This window comes from Bombina bombina, chromosome 2 (genome assembly GCF_027579735.1).
Source record: "Bombina bombina isolate aBomBom1 chromosome 2, aBomBom1.pri, whole genome shotgun sequence".
NCBI lineage: Eukaryota > Metazoa > Chordata > Amphibia > Anura > Bombinatoridae > Bombina > Bombina bombina.
In genome coordinates, this window is record NC_069500.1 from 527,507,590 (window position 1) to 527,524,961 (window position 17,372).

Here is a 17,372-nt window from a genome sequence, read left to right on the forward strand (position 1 = left end):
CACATATTAAACACATAGATATTTATGTATATAATTATATACATATATTTACATTGCGGTCTATGAGAACACACAGTTCCATAGACCGCAATTTAAAAGGCACTTTTCAGTGCCTTTTTTTTATAACACCCCACTTCCCACCAACTTTAGACCCCCAAAAACTGCTTAGTGCAGTTGTTTTTCATTTTTAGAAAAATGCTACTTTTTTTTAATTAAAAACTACAATGCCCTCTATTATGAGGGCATTGGGACACTTTTAGAAAATTAACCAGAGATCTAATTATCTGAGCGCTATAGCTTCTGCGAACTTGCGGTAGCAATAACCAGCTACTTGTAATCACTGGTTAATGATTGCACTCCACTTGTAATTTAACCCTAAAAGTGTTGACAAGTTCATTGTGCAGCGTGTGACACTGAATGGGTTAAAAGTGTTAGTAAAATTGAGTCACAACCAGGGTGCACCCTCCTGTAACAAGAAGATGGTCAGAAGGCAGACACAGATGTAGGGAGGTGCTGTGATGTGAAAGTAGCATTTGATGTCCATATGATACTGTTTCTGTTTCAATGTTCAACTCCATGCAGTGAGAATCTCACAAGGTGGGATACCAAGTTCTGCCACAGTTTTTAGGATGCTATTTAGATCTTTTAGCACCACAATTTGTTGGCATGAATTTTTTTTACATTTGTAATAGCAACATGTGCATTTCTGACTGTAAATATGTTTCTAAAAACAGAGTAGAATGATGGGACAATCTATATATATAAGGGCTGTGTGTAGATAGAAGATCTCAGTATATAGAGGCTATGTTAACATAGGAATGTTCACTATAAAAAAAAACTCTATGTAATGTCAGTTCTCAGTATATGGAGACTGGTAGAATAGTTTTGATGTTTGAGAATTAAGTATAATGAGGGTGAGGGTATTGAAGTAGTATTATTTTATAATGAGGTTGATGTAATGTAAAACTCAGTATAACGAGGCTTGGTGTAATAGAAAACTATAATATGCCTGAGTGCAATTTAAGAGTACCAAAAGTAATGTGGTTAAGGGTTAAACAGGAGTGCGGGATATAATGAAACTATTTGTAATAAGTATTTAAATGTGCAAGGCTGGTGTAAGGAGAGGCACGATTGTAAAATATATTCAGTTTGAGGAAAGCATTTTACACAGATAAGTGAAATCCCCAAATAAAAGGTGATACCTTGAGAGTTATAGGATTATAAAATGCAAACTCTCTAGTCTTTGTCTAATGTTAATGAGTTAAAATAGGTTGTTTTGGCAGAGATAGGCTGTACAAGTCCAGTGCTCATCCCCTTCCTACCCCAACCTGTTATCTATAGAACAGTCACCATCTGTATATCAACAATGTGATATATTCCTCTTCATAATGAGGGGTCTCTTTTTCCTGTAGGATGAAGGGGGGAGTAAAAGTGACTTTGTATTACCCAGACTCAGGATCAGATTGCAGACAAATGGTACAGTTAGGGTGGTAGCACCTGACCCTTCTTGCTCTCAGTGATACTTAGGATGGTTTTTAAGTACTAGATGTTGGCAAAATGAGGCTGCTGTAATGTACAAAGCTTGATATTATGGGTGGATATGTGTCTTTTTCCCACCTCAGAGGCCTTACTGTTGCTTTATCAAAAAGATTAGTTACCTACTTTACAAGCCACGTGTAACCCATGAATGTAAGTCTAATAAAGCCTTCCTTATTACTGTTGTATACTTGTTTTCTGTGTATATAACAATCCCAAACAGTACATTACATCGGGCAAGTTATGGGTTTGAAGACACATTTTGAAATACATGTTTGAGTTTTTACACAGTGTTTTAGATTTTCCTATGACTTCCCAGCTCTCTAAAACCAGTCTCTTTCATCCTGTGTCTTATTTTAACACCATCCCCCATAAGCCATTTCCATGATCCCTCCCCTCTCACTTTATTTTTCTGGGCCACATCCAGTCTGTAATCTTTTCCACATGTTATTTCTTTTGCCTTTTTTTTCACTCTGCAAATATATTCCTCAGTTTCTCTTTCTTTTCTTACATGCACAGATTATTTTGTGCATAAGATTCTATCACCCACCTTCCCTCTCAGCCCTCTTTCTCTGTCCCTTGACACAAAGACTAGACATACTTCAGTAAACAACCAGCTCCTCCCCTCCTCCACAGCTCTCCCATCATCCTGCCACCAAATCTGCCTTTTACTAACACAGTCTTCAGGAAAGCAGCAGAAGAGGAGCTCTTCTGTGACCTGGAACTGCAGGCACATTACACCACAAAGGGTACGTTGTCAGCAGGGTTATGGTGCATGATTTGTGCTATTATTGAGAGCATTGAGATAAAACAAAACTTTATTGTGTACCAGAAAACACTTTATGGGCCTATTTATGGATACATTACACTACAAAGGGTAAGTTGTCAGCAGGGTAAGGTGCATGATTTGTGCTATTATTTGAGAGCATTGAGATAAAACAAAACTTTTATTGTGTAACAGAAGACACTTTATGGGCCTATTATGGATACATTACACTACAAAGGGTAAGTTGGTCAGAGAGCAGGGGTAAGGTGGTGCATGATTTGTGCTATTATTGAGAGCATGAGATAAAACAAAACTTTATTGTGTAACAGAAGACACTTTTATGGGCCTATTATGGATATATTGCCCATGGATGCATGTCTTTACATTGTGGCACTAAATAAAGTTTTATTGCCGTTATTGAAAACAAAACAACAACTTAAACCCCAAGCAAGCACTGGAAATGTTGTGCTAGCCTTTAGGGGTTATGTAACTTAAGTAATATTTATTATGAGGCCTCTGTAAAATAAGATGTGAAGTAATTTCAACCCATATCAAGTCATCTAATCAGTTTTACCCTGTGGTTTGCACATTCCTGGCCAGGCTCCTTTCTACAAGCGAGCATGCACCAGATGACGTTACTTTGTTACTTGTCATGTTTAAAATGAATTACTATATTGTTCATCAGGTTAATAAATGATAAACGTATACAGAAAGCTCTCCTTATCTCATTGTATTCAGACTAGGAGCATCCATCTGCTGTAAGCACATCATCATAGCAAAAACAAAAACATTGCACGTTCTCAACAGGAAAATTCAAAACCGTTACTATAACTGTGGCAAAATCTGATAGTTTATAGAAGTTTTTATAAGGCTCCCTGGAGCTTGGTAAGTTTATCACGGGTGTTACAGGAACTATATTAAAAGCTGCGTTGATACAATAAGCTGCTACAAGGTCAGGAGTTGGTAGTATTATGCCCATCCATTACGGTAGCACCCGAATCTCAAACGTGCTTTATACCCTTGATTTTTCACAGTAGTGCCTGCTTTACATTTCTAGTACACTTGGTGAGAGATAAGGAGGGAGAGGGAGTGTGTTAAAAAAAAACCTACAAGATGAGGTCTCTCACTAGCAGCTTTGATATTCAGGCTTTGTGCAGACCCAACTTTTTCTGTCTAGAGCAGTGTTTTTCAACATCAGTCCTGAGGGCACTCTAACAGGCCAGATTATCATAATATCTGAACTAGAGCACAGGTGAAATAATGATCTGATCAGTAACCATGGTTACTAACCTGCCTCACCCCATAATATGATTATTTCACCTGTGCTCTAATTCAGATATGAAAATCTTGCCGTTACTGCGCCCTAAGGGCTGGAGTTGAAAAACACTGGTCTAGAGCCACCCCTTGGGAGCCGGATTAATGCAAATAATCACAGGCACTTGCTGAACCTTAGTTTTCTGTGATTCATACTTAATTTACTGTACGCTAGTGTACAATCACAGATCTCACCAAGGGTAATCATGAACAATATAACTGTACAATAAAAGACTGGCAGATTTATTTGCAGAAAGTTGATATAGTTTTCTACACATTATAATATTCATATAGTCATGCATAAAAGACATATTATTGCTACTAATAAACCAAATATTTAAGCAGAAGATTCCCATGCAATATCTGGTCATTACTATTTAATAGCCAGTAAGAGAACATGCAGAATTGAGGCATATATACAGTACTGTATGTATAAGATTACTTTTTAGAAGTCACTGATACTGAAAGTGGGCAGACTCACAAACACATAGATAATAGAGAGAGAAAGACAGGGATATTTATTTTTTACTGTCCACTGCATTCAAATGAACTGTTTATTGATCTTTAAATAATAAAAAAAACATCAAATGATAAAGTAAATAAGTAAAAAAAAAATAACAATCTATTTAAGTACACTTATGAGTATTGTTCCAGTGCCATACTGACACTATAGGGCTAGATTTATTAAAGCTGAGGCAGACAGGGGTGCGTATACCACGCCCCTGTACGCCTCAGCTCGTCTGTGGCGGGGGCAAAATTTTGCGTTTTGCATGCAATCCCGCCCCCTGCCCGCGCACAGCCAATCAAGCGCGGGCAGGAGCTGGCAATCTCCTCAGTCTGACTAGACCGAGGAGATTGAATTTCGCCAACCTTAGAGGTGGCGAAGAGGTTAGGGAAGCGGCGGTCTGGTGACCCGCTGCTTGATAAATTACGGTGAGCAAGTTCTTGTGAGAACTTGCAGCCGTAGGGCTTTAATAAAGTCTAGCCCTATGGGCTAGAGTACAACTGGAGCAATATCATTTGCACGCAAGTGATATCAGGTTTTTGAGGCCATTTGTGTACAATTTAAACCTCGGCCGTATTACAAGTTGAAAGTAAATGCAAACACATTTACAATTACTGCAACTTCAGAGCTCTGGGTTAAATGTTACCCGAGTCAAAAACATGTCACAAAACACATTCAAAAAACATTTAAAAGTACAGTTACAACTTATAAACACTAATAACAATTATTTTAAAAAAAATTGCAATAAAAATTTATAAGGGGTTTCAGGTGATTAGAAGGGAAAAAAGGACTACAAATGGCTCTAACATAGAGATATATAAATACAAGTCTAAATATAGATATGTATGTATGTATGTATGTATATATATATTATATATATATATATATATATATATGTGTGTTTATATGTGTGTACTTATGTATTTATATGTGTATTTATGTATTTACTGACATATATACACATATAAACACACACACACACACACACATATATATATATACTGTTTAATGTGTGTACATATGTATTTATATGTGTATATATGTATTTACTGACATATATACACATATATACACACAGCAACACACCTATATATATATATATATATATATATATATATATATATATAATATATATATATATATATATATATATATATATATACTTGTGTGTGTGCATTGGAGCCTTTGCAGTCAAGTAGATGAAAACATGAAAGATCATATTTATGCAATATTAATATTAATAAAGTGTTGTACTGTGTATGTGCTGTACATTCTTTCACATTCCAATGTTCTTTATGTTCTAGATATTTTTAAATAGATATTCCTATATATATCTGTTATATCTATACCTATATATAAATATATATTGTACAAAAAATCCATCAGATATATATTTAAATATATCTTTAAAAATAAATAGAACCACATTCTGCTATTGCAGAAACATTGGATTATGAAATAATAAATATACATGTTGCAGAGCTACACTAATGTTTCTGAGTTCTTTCCCTAATAAAACAAATATATTTACTGATTAACTGGAACACAGTGCCCCTGTAAGAACAGTTTGATATTTTAAATGCATATCCTGAGAGAACTGTTGTATTGCAATTTCATTTTAGTGCTTGGGAGTCTTAGAGGATAAAGAAGGTCATAATTATATTTGAAACACACTGAACATTTGATTAAAGGGACAGTCTAGTCAAAATTAAACTTTCATGATTCGGAGAGGGCATGCAATTTTTAAAACAACATTCCAATTGATTGATACATTGTTGATACATTGTTTTTATATACAAGGCTGCTACAATTTTCTATTTTTAATTTTTAACACTGTATAGATTGTCAAAAACTGATACATTTCTTATATCATACGAATTTCTTATGATTGCATAAACTTTGCTGATTTGTGATATTGTTGGTTGGATCCCCAATATAATAGAGAGATGTCTCTAATAATTATTTCAATACAAGTGTCTATGTATAAATGGGAAATTTTAAACCTTTATTAAAAATATTTAAAATTTATCCAACATGTTTAGAGTGTATATGTAGAATCACTTAGAAATTAATTTCTTACACCCAATGCACCACTAATATTAATGCAATAATAGCAGATTAACGAAAAACACTACCTCCTAAAGATCTTCAGCTCTTAGCGCCCCTTACTATCCACTCTCTTTTTTAACTTTCCAATTGACCTTTATCATTAAATTTGCTTTGTTCCCTTGGTGGTATTTTTGGAAAGCTGAACCTAGGTAGTCTCAGACTGATTTCTAAACCGGTTGAAAACCGCCTTCCTAGCTCAGAGCATTTTGAAAGTTTTTCACAGTTAGCCAGACTAGCATCATGTGTGTCATATAGATAACATTGTGCTCACTCCCGTGGAGTTATTTAGGAGTCTGCACTGATTGGCTCAACTGTATGTCTGTGAAAAGCACTGAGATAAGGGGCAGTCGTGCAGAGGCTTAGATACAAGTTAATCAAAGAGGGTAAAAAATAAATTAATATAAAAGTGCTGTTATGCAAAACTGGGGGATGGGTAATAAAGGGATTATCTAGATCTATCTTGTAAACAATAACAATTATGGTGTAGACTTTCCCTTTAAGTATGGGTCTATAATCTGCTGTAACTCTTTATATATATTTTGGGGCTACATTAAAAGTGGGAAGCACTAAATTTGCCCGTTTTGTGGGGGCACGATAATGAATCAGCCATCAGAAGTGGCTCGTTATTGCTACAGCGAACTCTGATCCGATCTCTGTTAATTTTATAAATTTGCCCCAAATGCCCCCAAAATACGTCTAGTATATATTTTATGTTTTTTACTTTTATTTGTTAAATATCAGACCACTGAATACAATAAACCATTTGACATTCCTAGAAGGCACGGATTAAGTGAGTAAATATTCTTATAAAAAGTAAGGATAGGAAGTCCATTGTTACCGAATTTCAAAGTCCAAACAAAAAAGTCCACCGGGTTTCCCCAGTTAAGCATAGAGATTTATTCAGATGTTGATACTTCTTTTTCTTTTTTTTATTAAATCGACAGTAGTATTCCCTGTACTTCAGTTCAGGTACAGGGTGAAGGAATTACAATAACCAAAGTTACATTAACAAAGTTATCTTATCATAAACATACATGGATAGTTACTAATGCTGAACTAAACATTCTAATAAAATCATTGAATCCTCAAATCCTCAACATTCAATACAGTCGAGAGATACTGCGTCATATGGTTCAAATTAATCCAAGGTCTAATCACATTTATCTTGTTACTCCCATATATTCAACTCTCCTCTTAAAATTTGCTTCCAACATATATAACAGTGTTTTAAATGGATACAAAAGTTGTTTTTGGTTGTTAATCAATAAAGCATGGGGTTCCGTACAGAAACATCAAACAAGGTATCAAACTGTTCATAAATTACATATTTTCAGTAGCAATTGTTTTAAAGAAAATGACAGAAGCACTTCCCTATGTAGCCATTTGCAGAATATACATTTTCTAGCTAATTAATAAAACAATTAACCAACATCCTTTGATGTTTTTTTATACATGAAAGTTGCTCTAAGAATAAGATATGTGAGAGTGAGAGTGACAGTTGATGACCCAACATTCTGGACAACCCAGAAAGAGATCCGATTCCGAGTATCTTGAACCTTGGGACAATACCCAATGCAGTGCAGAAATTCAGAGGTCTAGGAAAGAACATTTGCCACATACATTAGAGAAGTCCCTTCTCCATTTACTTAGTCTATTGGGGGGTGATATAATCTTGATATTATGACTCTGATCTGGGAATTCTCTAAAATCTGCTGCTAGGGTCGCTAACCAAACTAGTTTCAGACTATTATAGTTTATATCAGGTAGGATTATATTATAGACTATTATAGATTAAATCAGTAGGGTCCATGTTTTCTCAAGATCTTGCTGTGCACTGGGAAACCCTGACTGTAATAGCATCTTATATATTAGGATATGGCAAAGTGACATGAACTAAACATAGCGTATATGGGGCCTAATGATGTAGGGTCCCAAAATGTTATAGTTACGCATAGTCTAGTTTATATAGTGACGTAGTTGGAAGTAAGCAAATCTTTGATTTGGTGGGATAGAGTAGATTCGACAGATGATGTAAAAAGGTAGTTCTGTCTTTATAGACTTATCTAGGGCTTTGCTCAAATTGTTGACACCTAAGCTTTTCCAGTTGTCAAGACAGGGTACCATGTGCCTAGTAGAAATCTTGGGTTTTCACATCGGTAGAAGAGGGGAGTAGGATAAGGGACAACCATGCAGTTTTTTAGTTACCAAAGCGTGCCATGTTAAGAGTATGTCTTTAAACATTGGGTGGTTCAATAAAAATGGCAGAGTTTCAGCGAGAGTAGCATGTGATAGTAAGGGTAGTGAGATCTGTGGGTAGCAGTGTCTCCTCTAGTGTGTGGGAGAGAAGTGTTTTGTATTAATCTCCAGTCCAAGATGTACTTTGTCAGAGACGCCCAATTGTAATAGAGGACGTTCGGCAATCCTAGTCCCGCCTTTCGTGTACAATTTAGTGAGACTAAGTCTCGGTTTGCCACTTTTCCACAAAAATGTGCGAAAGGTGCGGTCGGAGTGGGAGCATCTGCATCGGGTACAGGATCTTAGGAAGTAAGATCATTTTTATTATATGCACTCTTCCCATCAAGGAGAGTCGTAGGTTTTGCCAAGCAATAAGGTCGCTCTTAATTTTCTGGATAATGGGGTAGAATTTATATTCGTACCATTTATGTGGATTGGCGCGATATATGTATGCCCAGCATAGGTAAGATATGTGTCGACCACATGGAAAGGATAGAGGGGATGATCCCTCTCCTGTCGTATGGTTTAGCATAAAATTTCTGATTTGCTGATTTTTTTTTTATATCCGTATATTATCCAAACCTTTGAATAACTCAAGGATTTTGGGGAACATATTTTTGGGGGTCTGAAATGAATGATAGCATATTGTCTACATATGGGGCAATTTGCAGTTTGTGAGTGTGAAGATCAATTCCAGGGAATATAGACAGGAGATATATCGCTAAGGGTTCTAGTGCTATTTTAAATAAAAGTGGGGATAATGGGCAACCCTGTTGAGTGCCTCTATGAAGGGGTATTGGCGGGGAGTATAAATTGTTGACTAATAAATATGCTATGGGGCTAGAGTAAATGTTTTCCTCATCCATGCGGCAAGAAGTCTACATCCAGACAGTATCTTCTATCTTCATCCATCTGGTACGGAGCGGGTCCATCCTGAAACATCCGGCATGTAGCGTCCCCTTCATACGGTCACCACTGTAAATTGGAACTTCAATGCAAGTGACGTTATCCAAGATGGCGTCCCTTGCATTCCTATTGGCTGAAAGATTTCAATCAGCCAATAGGATTAGAGCTGCTAAAATCCTATTGGCTGTTTCAATCAGCCAATAGGATTTGAGCAGCTCTCATTCTATTGGCTGTTCCAATCAGCCAATAGGATGAGAGCTCAATCCTATTGGCTGATTGGAACAGCTAATAGGATGAGAGCTGCTTCAGGATGGACCCGCTCCGTGCCGGATGGATGAAGACAGAAGATGCCGTCTGGATGAAGACTTCTTGCCGCATGGATGAGGACTTCGCTGGCTGAATGAAGATGGAAAAGGCCGCCCGGATAAAGACTTCTTGCCGCATGGATGAGGACTTTGCCTGCTGGATGGATCCTTCAAGCAGGACTTCAAGAACTGTAAGTGGATCGTCGGGGGTTAGTGTTAGGTTTATTTAAGGGTTTTTGGGTTGGTTTAATTTTTAGATTAGGGTCTCGGCATGTAAAAGAGCTAAATGCCCTTTTCAGGGCAATGGGGAGCTTAGGATTTTTAGATAGTTATTTTATTTGGGGGGGTTGGTTTTACTATTGGGTGGGTGTTTTTTTTTTTTTACAGGTAAAAGAGCTGAATTCTTTGGGGCAATGCCCCACAAAAGGCCCTTTTAAGGGCCATTGGTAGTTTATTGTAGGCTAGGGTTTTTTATTTTGGGGGAGCTTTTTTATTTTGATAGAGCTATTAGATTAGGTGTAATTCTTTTTTATGTTTGATCATTTGTTTCTTATTTTTCGTAATTTAGTGTTTTTTTTTGTAATTTAGTTTTTTTTTATAATTAGATACTTTTTTAATTTTCAAAGTAGTGTTAGGATTTTTTTGAAGTGTAGTTTAGTTTAATTTAATTAGTAGTTAGTTTAATTGTAGTTTAATATCATTGTGGGGGGCTTGCGGTTTAGGGGTTAATAGGTTTATTATAGTGGTGTCGATGTTGGGGAGCGACGGAATAGGGGTTAATACATTTTAATAGTGGCGGCGGTGTCCAGAGCGGCAGATTAGGGGTTAATACATTTATTATATAGTGTTTGCGATGCGGGAGGGCCTCGGTTTAGGGGTTAATATGTTGTTTATGGGTATTAGTGTACTTTTTAACACTTTAGTTATAAGTTTTATGCTACAGCTTTGTAACGTAAAACTCATAACTTCTGACTTTAGATGGCAGTACAGATCTTGTCAGTATAGGGTGTACCGCTCACTTTTTGGCCTCCCAGGCAAACTCGTAATACCGGCGCTATGGGAGTCCCATTGAAAAAGGACTTTTTTAAAAGTGCGGTACTGACGTTGCGTGACTGGCTAAAAGGTGTATGGTACACCTATACCTACAAAACGTGTAATAGCAGGGCCATAACGCTGCTTTTTCAATTATAACGCCAAACTCGTAATCTAGCTGAAATATAGCAATAACTTTATTTTTTAATAAAATAACTGCACTAGGCAGTATTTTGTGGTTAATGTTTGTGGGAGTGCCTTTACATTGCAGTCTATGGGAACTGTGTGTTCCCAGTAAATTATATACTGTATGTATATGCTGATATACATATATATTTACTAACTGCTGCCCATCGCAGAGCTACTTACCCCCTTCGCTATGCCATCATAAGAGCCTATGGAAGCACGCTCAATGCTGTATTTATGTATATGTGTATTTACAGACATATATACACATATAAACACATAAATACATAGGTACACACATATAGACCTATAAATGTGCATTGGTGCCTTTTGTGGTTAAAGTGATGGTAAACTCTCCCTTTTTTTAAAACAGTTCCAGAATGTTAGTGATATTTTAGATGGGGTTTAATTAATCATTTGTAATGAACATGCGTTATAACTTTTTAATATAGATTTGAAATTCTAACATCCTGCACTCTTCCCATATGGCACTTTTGTTGTAGCTAAAGCACTGATTGGACAACAATACAAAACGTCAGCTCACAGAAAAATTTACTTTGAAGTGGGCGCGGAGCACCAGGGTATTTGAATTTCATATCTAAGAACCAATCAGCCAATCAGATTGAACTTGAATCTGATTGGCTGATTCAATCAGCCAATCAGATTTTTCGACCTTAATTCCGATTGGCTGATAGAATCCTATCAGCCAATCGGAATTCGACGGACACCATCTTGGATGACGTCATTTAAAGGAACCTCATTCGTCGGGAAGTTGTTGTGCCGGATGGATGTTCCGCGTCAGAGGAGCGAAGAAAGAAGATTGAAGATGCCGCTTGGAAGAAAACTTCGCCCCGATGGAGGACCTCTTCTTTGCTGCTTGATTGAAGACATCGCCCAGATGGAAGACTTCTTCTCTGCTTGATTGAAGACATCGCCCGGATGGAAGACTTCTTCTCTGCTGCTTGATTGAAGACATCGCCCGGATCGGATGAAGAGTTCTGCCCGGCTGGGTGAAGACAAGGTAGGGAGATCTTCAGGGGGATAGTGTTAGGTTTTTTAAGGGGGGTTGGGTGGGTTTAGAATAGGGGTATGTGGGTGGTGGGTTGTAATGTTGGGGGGTGGTATTGTGGTTTTTTTAACAGGCAAAAGAGCTGATTTCTTTGGGGCATGCCCCGCAAAAGGCCCTTTAAAGGACTGGTAAGGTAATAGAGCTGTTAACTTTTTTAATTTAGAATAGGGTAGGGACATTTTTTTATTTTGGGGGGATTTATTATTTTATTAGGGGGCTTAGAATAGGTGTAATTAGCTTAAAAATCTTGTAATCTTTTTTTATTTTTTGTAATTTAGTGGGGTTTTTTTTGTAATTTAGTTTAGTTTATTTAATTGTATTTTAGTTTAGATATTTGTAGTTTATTTAATTTATTGATAGTGTAGGTGTATTTGTAACTTAGGTTAGGATTTATTTTACAGGTAAATTGGTAATTATTTTAACTAGGTAGCTATTAAATAGTTATTAACTATTTAATAGCTATTGTACCTAGTTAAAATAAATACCAAGTTACCTGTAAAATAAATATAAACCCTAAAATAGCTACAATGTAATTATTAATTACATTGTAGTTATCTTAGGGTTTATTTTATAGGTAAGTATTTAGATTTAAATAGGAATATTTTAATTAATAATATTAATATTACTTAGATTTATTTTAATAAGAATTTAGTTAGGGATGTTAGAGTTAGATAGGGTTATTATACTTAATATTATATAATATAATAACAATATTAACTATATTAACCCTAATTATATTAGGGTTAATATAGTTAATATATATATATAATAACTATATTAACTATATTAACCCTAATATAATTAGGGTTAATATAGTTAATATAGCTGGCGGCGGTGTAGGGGGATTAGATTAGGGGTTAATACATTTATTATAGGTGGCGGCGGTGTAGGGGGATTTAGCTTAGATGCAAAAGAGCTGATTTCTTTGTGACAATGCCCCGCAAAAAGCCCTTTTAAGGGCTGGTAAAAGAGCTGATTTCTTTGGGGAAATGCCCCGCAAAAAGCCCTTTTAAGGGCTGGCAATAGAGCTGTTACTTTGGGGCAATGTCACGCAAAAGGCCCTTTTAAGGGCTGGTAATAGAGGTAATTACTTTAGGGGGATTAGATTAGGGGTTAATGTAATTAATATAGCTGGCGGCGGTGTAGGGGGATTAAATTAGGGGTTAATGTAATTAATATAGCTGGCGGCGGTATAGGGGGATTAAATTAGGGGTTAATGTAATTAATATAGCTGGCGGCGGTATAGGGGGATTAAATTAGGGGTTAATGTAATTAATATAGCTGGCGGCGGTGTAGGGGGATTAAATTAGGGGTTAATAATTTTAATAGCTGCGCAGGGTAGGAGATGGGTTAGGTAATCAAGGGGGTAGTAATATAGATATCGGCGGTGTAAGGGGCTCACATTAGGGGGTAGGTAATGTAGATGGCGGCGGTGTAAGGGGCTCACATTAGGGGGTATGTAATGTAGCTGGCGACGGTGTAGGGGGATCACATTAGGGGGTTATACTTTTAATGTAGGTGGCGGCGGGGTCCGGGAGCGGCGGTTTAGGGGTTAAATACTTTATTAGGAATTGCGGCGGGGGATCGCGGTTGACAGGTAGATAGACATTGCGCATGCGTTAGGTGTTAGGTTTTATTTAGCAGATCGCGGTTGACAGGTAGATAGACATTGCGCATGCGTTAGGTGTTAGATTTTATTTTGCAGGCAGTTTAGGGAGTTACAGGGCTCCAATAGACAGTGTAAGGCTTACTACGGCTGCATTTTGTGGCGAGATGAAAATGGAGTAAGATTTCTCCATTTTCGCCACGTAAGTCCTTACGCTGTATATTGGATACCAAACTGCGCGGGTTTGGTATACCTGCCTATGGGCCAAAAAACTACGGGCGAAGGCAGAAATATACGAGCGTAACTTCTAGGTTACGCCGTATATAGGATACCAAACCCGCGCAAAATTCGGCGTCAATGGCTTTTGTGGGCGACGCTGCATATCGGATCGAGGCCCTGATATCTGGCGACCAAGTTTGAGGGAGAAAGTCTGCCAACAACAAAGCAAGAAAGGTTTCCGATCTACTGATAGGAGCAATAAATTGCAATTGTACTGCAGTTGGCCATGCTAAAATAATTTTCTTCCATTTTGAAAAATACCTTCATACGCAATTTAGAAAACAATTTTATATCATGCAACTCTAAAGTCATTTGCATGTATATTTTGTTGACTAGTTCAGCTATACTAGGAGCCTTAGATTCCTTCCAGCTTCTTAATATAAGATTCTGTGTAGCCAAAATAACCATATTAACTAGATTTTGCGCACCAGTATTAAGATGGGATTGATCGTAAAATAGAAAAAAACTGTGAAAATCTGAAAACGTTATCCTCTTATCTAGAAACTTATTTAGCCAGTAATTAGCTTTGCACCAGGGTTGTCTAATTTTAGGGCATGACCACACGCAGTGCAGGATATCTGCCCTCTCACTTGTGCATTTACAACATACATTATACTGAGGATTTTTAGACCATTTTGAAATTCTATAACGGGTCAGATAAAGATGATGAATTAGTTTAAATTGCGACTCCCTCCAGCTCACAGATTCCGTGTCTTATTCCGCATGTCTAATGCTTTTCATAATAGCATATTCTGTTATTTTTGGGAAGAATTGCATTCATTTTTCATTAATATTTTTAATACACAGTTGTCCTGTCCGTATAAGAAGAGATTTATACCAAAAAGAAATAGAGTGCGCACCTGCCATGTCCCAGGCAGCCCTCCAAAACAAACGAGGGACAATGTCCGACCATACAATCCTCATGCGAGGATACAGTACCATCAACCTGCCCGAGTCTTCTTTGATACTTCTAACCACTACCTTTTGTGGCAGTAAATCAATGTCATTGCCTCCAGCTTAACTAACAGTATATCTGGTGGCGAAGATCTGTCCCAATATTCTACTACCATAGATAACACCCATTCCCACCTGAGTCCTCTGACTCCATACCACTTCACCTCACACTCTGCCCCAGAGAAACACAACTAAAGCCTGTCTTCTTTTTAGTTACTGCTTTCTTAGCCCAAAATATGTAAAAGTGCCCCACCAACCAAAGAAAAGAAAAAAATACTAAAATCATCACATTCTCAACTCAGAGCGAATATAAATACAGTACCTCCTAGATCCCCATCTACCAATTTTGTGTGTCACTCTTTCATCCAGGCCCAATAAGGAAGCTTCACTTGCCACCCCTATGCGGAAATAATGAGACCCGAATTCCCCAGGGAGCAAGCCCAATTGAGTTAATGCCTTATCTAAAATGGCCCTAAACTGCAAATGAGTGAGGGAAACCCTGTCCTGATGCACTAACAATGGATCATCAGACTGCGGCTGTATTACCAAAAATTACCACAATGACACCCAAGGAGACACATTTGCACCATTTGCAAAACTAAATATGGATCGACCCTTTCCCACTTTGTACGTCTTGCTCTTTCGTAAGAATATCTCTACTTTTAAGGAGAAAACTATTACATCATTGTCTACCAAACCCCTAAACATTTTTTATTCCTACTCACCAATTCAAAAAGTCAAAAAGCTCCAAAAAAATACCAAAACAAAATCTGTTTTAAACAAACAAGCCTCATATGGGGAAACACACACCTTGTTCAAAACTTTCAAAATGTAAGCCAACAAGGAAAAAGAAATGGCTCTCCTACTATCCTTACTTTTTATTTTTTGTAGTTTTAAACCCTTCAAGACTTGCGGTACACAAAAACCCTTTGTCACATCCGGCAGCCCCAAGAGTTTAAACCGAAAATCTAATGCTGCCAAGCGTCTTTCGAAGACTGAAGGAGATGAACCTTCCTTCCACCAGTCCCACATACATTCCAATAATACCGCCCCAGGTTATCTTCACCTTCTATAATGCCTTTGTTGGCTAACCACACCGCTTAATTGGTCCATTGTAATATCCTTGGGAAGTTATGGGTTAAACCGCTCAGCCTCTATTTCATTCAGCATTTCCTTTATAAGGCACACCTTTGTATTATAACATTGCTTGGTATTGAATGTTCAGTTCAGTAATATCTAGCCTCTCCGTAAATACGGTTACTTTGCTCTTTACCCTAACTTCTTGTTTCTCCTCCTGAGACCATCAACTTTCCTCTGACCTATGCCAGCTTGGAGATCACCTTACCAGCTATACCGTTACAACAAGTGCTATCTTGCAACCTCCGGTTGCAGTCTCGCCGGACTCTTTGGATCAGCTGTTGGGCGGGTGACGTCACCGACGGCCGCATCGGATCATTCCGCAACTCCACGCTGCAAACTTCAGACAGGCTGCTCTCTGCTGCTCCACACAGGACCACACACAGCTCGTACAAACAACACAACAACAGGTTGTTTTTGTATCTTTTATCTACGCTTGGTAAGCGAACTCAGAACAACTTAAAACAATATCTTAGAACTTTGCCTGACTAATATGATATGCGAACTTGTTATGCTGTTTATATTTCAAACTGTGACATCTCAGCTTAATATGTTAAATTGCTACCATGTTAACTTGTTAGCCACACTGTCTTGCAGACACTGACAGTGAGCTAACTAGAGCTGCAACAACTAATCGTCATAATCGATAATAATCGATTATGAAAATAGTTGTCAACGAATCTCATAATCGATTAATCGGTTTGCAATTAGTTGGTCTGTGCACAACACCAGCTGCTTCACTCCACTGAGCTCCTGCACATGGTGTTGTGTTTTTTGGTTATTTCCTTAGCTTAAAGGACGTCTACAGACGTTTACTTTTCACTTTTTCAGGACACTATACGTTTACAACTACCCCTGGCTTATGTGCAACCCAGATATAATAGTCATCATTTGGATTGTTTATATTAAATCTGGTGATTTGGAACAATGCTTTGCATGATATAGTGCTGAGCTTGTTGTTTACACCTTGCCCCTAGATTGATGCGAGTTATTTAAATTGATGTGCACTATTATCTGTTTGCACAATTATTAGCGTATTGCTTGCTATTGCTGATTATATGTACTGTATAAATAAATGTGTAAGGCTTTGTCCTGTTATTGATATACAGTCCTTAGCGCTTTTGATTTTGTTTTTTTATATTTTTAATAAATTGTGATAATGTGTACCAGATTCAACCTTTATAAGTATATATTAGTTATTTTTAGAGCGTACTAGATATTTCCCCTAACCTTATAGCTAGTTATTTACCATTGCATACAGATATTCAAGATATTTTTATGTTAGAATGAAGTCAAGGGTTACTTTATTGAGATGCCCCTTGCCAAGGTAGAAAACACTTAGCATTGGTGAAGAGCTAACAAAGATAAATATCCCACTTTGGTGAAATTGGCAAAACCCTACTTATACACCTCAATAGCCTTTTCTATGCTGC

The 17,372-nt window shown here is 37.2% G+C and overlaps 1 protein-coding gene across 3 annotated transcripts in view; it reads left to right on the top strand.

Moving 5' to 3' along the window:
* The first annotated feature begins 2,167 nt into the window (after positions 1 to 2,167).
* Positions 2,168 to 17,372, top strand: part of LOC128649208 (twisted gastrulation protein homolog 1) — a 165,672-nt gene continuing 150,467 nt past the window's right edge. The window contains exon 1 of one of the 3 annotated variants that reach the window (XM_053702336.1): positions 2,168 to 2,285. The gene's annotated coding sequence lies outside the window, so the exon portion shown is untranslated. Of the gene's footprint in view, positions 2,302 to 2,395; positions 2,414 to 17,372 lie in introns of those variants that run through there. The other 2 variants (XM_053702335.1, XM_053702337.1) reach the window with 2 other exon arrangements.